Source organism: Astatotilapia calliptera, chromosome 3 (assembly GCF_900246225.1).
Source record: "Astatotilapia calliptera chromosome 3, fAstCal1.2, whole genome shotgun sequence".
NCBI classification, from domain to species: domain Eukaryota; kingdom Metazoa; phylum Chordata; class Actinopteri; order Cichliformes; family Cichlidae; genus Astatotilapia; species Astatotilapia calliptera.
The window spans coordinates 38107778-38113569 of record NC_039304.1 but is presented as its reverse complement, the minus strand read 5'-3'; positions in this window follow the sequence as shown (position 1 = coordinate 38113569).

The following is a 5792-nucleotide window of genomic DNA, read 5'->3' as shown; positions in this document are numbered from 1 at the left end:
TTGTCTGTGTGGACACATAAGTACACAAAATGATTGATCCAGCTGATGATGAAGAGCAAGGGGGAGGGGTTGTTGAAGGGCATCTGGAGAGAACCCAGATTTTAGCAATCAAAACAAATATGTGTTTGGAGGGTGTTATGACTAAGTTACCAACTTACATGATGAGCCTAAAGTAAGAATTTCAGTAAGATGTTGCTTTTTTAATCTGGACAGATTAGGCTGTAACTTAACCTCGTGATGAACCAAACAACGATGTGCAGTAATGCCAATAAGGTTAAACAAGGACAAATTGAAATAATAGCAGAGATTTATTCAGAGATTTGTGGTGTGTGTTGCTTGGCAGACCGTTTACCATGACTGTGCCAAATTATTACAACAGTAGAATTAAACGTATGTTTTTCTTGGCTTAACATAGTTTAAGATAGATTAACAACACTCTGAATTGGGGTTGCTGTGAGAGGAGCTGTTAATGAAGCTGGTTTTTAAAGGATGTGTAGCAGAAGTGTAATGAAGCAAAACTAAACTTTTTAATTTTGAGATTTAAAAAAAAATATTAACCATTCTATAATGGTAAATTGGCTGTATTTGTATAGCGCTTTTACTTAGTCGCTATGGACCCCCAGCACAGGCATCCAGTATCTGTAGTTTCAGGTGCTGCACATCTCGAATCTTCACACCATAGACAATTGCCTTCAGATGACCCCAAAGATAAAAGTCTGATGAAGAATGGACCCACTATCGTTGTACCCCATATACCACACCAAACCATCACTTTTGGTGTTCCAACAGTCTTGGAGGGATCCATCCAATGTGGGTTAGTATCAGACCAATAGCGGTGGTTTTGTTTGTTAACTTCACCATTCACATAAAAGTTTGCCTCATCACTGAACAAAATCTTCTGCATGAACTGAGGGTCCTGTTCCAATTTTTGTTTTGCCCATTCTGCAAATTCTGTGCGCCGATCTGGGTCATCCTCGTTGAGATGCTGCAGTAGCTGGAGTTTGTAAGGGTGCAATTTGTGAGTAGCTAATATCTGCCGAAGGGATGTTCGACTAATGCCACTCTCCAGTGACATGCGGCGAGTGCTACGCTGTGGGCTCTTGCTGAATGAAGCTAGGACAGCCACTGATGTTTCTTCATTAGTCACAGTTTTCTTGCATCCATATTTTGGCAAATCCAACACTGAACCAGTTTCACGAAACTTAGCAAGCAGTTTGCTGACTGTAGCATGGGAGATGGGTGGTCTCGTAGGGTGTCCTGCATTGAAATCTGCTGCAATGACCCGGTTACTGCCTTCACCAGATATCAACACAATTTCGATCCGCTCATCACGTGTTAACCTCTTCGACATGTCAATGGCTGTGAACAAAGAGAAACTTGTAAATAACTCGTGAAAGAATAAAGTTACGTTGAAACCAAGCCCACCATTGTTTTTCTTGTGACATTACCAATAAGTTTGATGTGTCACATGGCCCTCTTCCTATTGAAAAAACATAAGTTGTATCCAAGATGGCCGACTTCTAAAAAGCCACCATGGTCACCACCCATCTTGAGGAGTTTGCCCCCTCACATATACTAATGTGCCACAAACAGGACTTTAACCCTTTACAGCCGATCGGAGCGGGCACGCTCTGTTTTGCGTAGCTATTTTTAAATCCCGGTAGCTCTGCAACCACGTAAGCTAGCGCAATAATTTTTTTTGCATATGAAACTGGAGGAGTTGTACTTACATCTTATGCCATCAGCTTGTCCTAGGTCACAGTTTCCTTCCACATATAGCTTTGCAAAAACTGCATAAAAATCACTTGCAGCAACAAAAACATGATATTCCAGAAACACGCTTCGCCGATCCAATCAGCTGTTTGTAACACTTCCTACGTCCATCAGCGTGAACTATCACATGACCGCATGACCTGCCCGAAACCGGAAGTGACGTCATTTTGCGGAAATGTAGTTTTTTTTTACCATCGTGGCCTCATGAGCTTATACTTGTGTTTTTAAAAGTTATGTTTGACTTCATGACTTTCTGTGTCGTTTCTGGGATGCTTAGGACTCATATTGCACTGCTGGAAATAGTTTATTGTGATGCATATGCTGTTATTTTGCAAATTTGCACTATAATATTTATTTTCATTTTTCCTGCAGTATATAAAAATTGGTGTATTTCAAAAATAAAACTATGAAGACACTTAAAATAAATTTCCTGTGGTGGGAAACTAGTTTGTGCAACTTTTTTGTATTTACAGTTTTGAGGGATACGCCTCTTAAATTTCTCTAACTAGAAATATATGTTAAAAAAACAAAAACGATTTTCATTTTTTTTGTAGTTTATTGCACTTTTTTGCAATTTATGTAATTACTATGCACCTAATGCAGACATATTATTAAAGTTTGGGCTATAATGGTTGTATTGATGTATAGCAACTTGAAATGCTCCCAAAAATGGCTCCACAGCATGTAAAAATATAATATAAGGTCTGGCGGACTTGGTTCTATGGTAGGTCTTAAAGGGTTAATATCACCAACCATTCCCATGTTATTACGGTGTATCCATATAAATGGCCCACCCTGTAGTATAATAATAAATACATACATCCTCTGCATGTGGTCATAAACAACCAGAGGAGTCTGCTCAGAGACAGGTTGCCTCTAATTTCTATTGGGAGCTCCAGTAGATTTTCTTAGCAGCTGAGCTGCTGCTTTTTGTGGATGTACACAACTGAATTCATAAGATCTAAGCAGATGTTTTATGAGTTGTTCTGGCTGATTTCCAACACCGATAGTAGACTGTTTATGCTGTGTTTTCTAGATGGTATACAATTTATATAAAGGTGGAATTCAGTGAATAAATCTGGGCATCAACTAAAATTTATATGAATCTCTGCTACACTTGATGTAACCCAACTCTGACCATGAAACCACAGCCACTGTGCTCCAGTCACACACTGTCCAGTCACACACTGTGAAACACTGGTTTCTTTATAATAAGGTTAATTTTGTAGCAGAAGTGTTTTCTCAGTGATATTTAGAAGGTAAAAAATGAAAAAGGAATCAAAGGTAGGCAGAGATTTTTATATCCAGACTTGTCTTTATTCACCTTACTTTTGGGATACAGAGTGGAGCCAAAAGGTTCTATATCCTCCAAAGGGGGAACTTTTCTAAACAAGAACAGTGTTGTTTGATGCTTCTTTTATGGTTGGTAAAACATTACATTTTGTATTACATACATCAGGTAAATTGATTTGCTTTCTGGTCACAAGTACACTTTATCATCCTCAAATTAGAGAAATACATGGAATTAAAGTGGAATAATGTGAGGGAATTGTTGGCTTGGTAAACAAGCCTTCATCTTGCCCCTGGCCTCAACCAATAGCCACGACTGCTTTGTGCTGCTCATCCAGCTTCCAATTGGGAGGCCTGTAGGGAAAAAAGATGTTAAGAATCAGAATTTGCACCTGAATCGTCATGACTGTAAACTCACCTGTTCTCACCTTTCCTCGTGGCTTCTCCTTTGGTCGATGGATCTTTGTCCATCATCTCTTGATCTTGCAGCTCCACTTGATCATGGTGGGCTGGGTGCTCAACATCGCGATTTTCAGAATTCACTTGTATGATGGCCTCATCTCTGGGAAGTGAAGACTGAACAGTGTCATTCTCTCCAGTCCCCTTTGCCCCTGAAGACAAAAGGAAAAGAAAACATAATTTTCTATTATTTTCTAAGACATAACAGAACATCTTCAACCGGTTTTTCACTCGCTAACGAGGGAAGTTTTTGGTCAAGAACCAGCTCTTGGAGCTCACCTGTCTCATGTCCAAAATCCTTCCAAGAGCAGCTTCCCTCACAGATACTTATTGACAAACTGTTACAATACACATCACAGCACAAGCACCTCCCTCTGTAAAACCCCGCAATGGTTCTAAGACAAGGCACTATGTGTGTGTATGTGTAAGCACGTATATGCATGTGTAAGAATGTGTGTGTGTGTGTGTGTGTGTGTGTGTGTGTATGCAGTGTTGCGAAGGTTACTTTTAAAATGTATTCCATTACAGAATACAGAATACATGCCCCAAAATGTATTCTGTAACATATTCCGTTACGTTACTCAATGACAGTAACGTATTCTGAATACTTTGGATTACTTAATATATTATCATGCTTTTTACAACAACGTGAATGTACTATTGCTGTGTGATTTATTACTATTACTGAAGGTCCGCGACTCTGAACTGTAGTAAAGGGACCTCTGACTAATACGGCGGGGTCCCTGTCAGCTCATAGCCGAAAAATAGCTTTACTTTGTTGTGTGGGTCAACTTTTCTTGCGACAGACAGAGAGAGGCGTTGAAAGTCTGCTCCAACAGAACTTATTGTTTTCGGAGGAAAACACGAACACGGTGTACAGTCGAGTCTTAATAGCTTACTTACAACTGGGCTCGTCAGGCACTCTTCTTGGCTGCAGTGGTTATTATTATATTTACATGCTTCCAGCTCCCGTTTTTCCTCGACGACAACTCGTATCTTTCCACTCCCCTTTTTCTCCCTCCTCGCTCACGGACACATAACGTGTATGGCAGTTCATTCTCCCTGCAACACGGACTACACTGCCCATGATGCTACATTCTTTAGAGCTATGCTTGTAGCATTCTGCCTGTTAGCTTAGCACAACAACAACAATGAAAAGGCGCTCTCTCAAAACACACAGTCGCAGAGAGAGAGAGAGAGAGCGTCGCCCTGTAACCATGGCAACCATAACGCTGCTGCCTGGAACAACAGAACTTAGCTGTCAAATAAAACCCAAACAGTCCTGACCCGCGACAAAATGAAAGAGGAAAGTACCGCAGTGTAATCCATTTATTTCAACAAAGTAACTGTATTCTGAATACCACCTTTTTAAATGGTAACTGTAACGGAATACAGTTACTCATATTTTGTATTTTAAATACGTAACGGCGGTACATGTATTCCGTTACTCCCCAACACTGTGTGTATGCATGTGAGATAGTGTGTGTATGTGTGTGTGTGCTTGATTGAGTGTGTGAGAATGTGTGTCTCTCTGTGTGCGTGACTTCCAACTGTTTTTAACAACATCCTTAGTCATAAAATGGTAATCTCCCCCACACCCAATATATGGTTCAATTCCTGTATTGGTTCAGCATGCACAACACAGTGAAGCCACAAAAGGGCAGGAAGCTTACCACACAAGAAACAGATCTTTCAGATAGGATGTATCTGCAATAAAACCTCCCCCAGCACAGAGTGGCTGGAGAGGTAGTCAGAGACAAAGGAATGTCTTGATCCTGTACCTGTACACCTCCAGGACACTGTGGCGTGCAGCTCAGATCACAGCTGACCTTCTCACCCTGGACACAGTCTGTTTGACCTGCTCCCCTCAGGCAGGAGGCTCCGGACCAGAACCTCTCACCAAGAGCAGTTTCTTCCCCTCTGCTGTTGGACTCATGAGCAATAACCATAAGACTGTTCCCACCACAAACATATGAACTGTATATTTTGTTCTCTGCATCTGTTCCATTTTTGCACTGATCACCTGCGTTTATGTATATATCAATCTGCTTTTCTTATTTTTGTTTTATTTGTTTTTTGTTTCTCTTATAGTATGTTTCGCACTAAGTACCGCAGCAATTTCCTAATGTTGTAAATCTGCTCAACATCTGGCAATAAACCCTTTTCTGATTCTGATTACTACTTGACTTTTAGTCACAGCACATCTTCATTTGTCACAGTCAGCGTTTGTAGTCAAAACAGAAGATTTTCTCAGGATATTGTTAATGTTA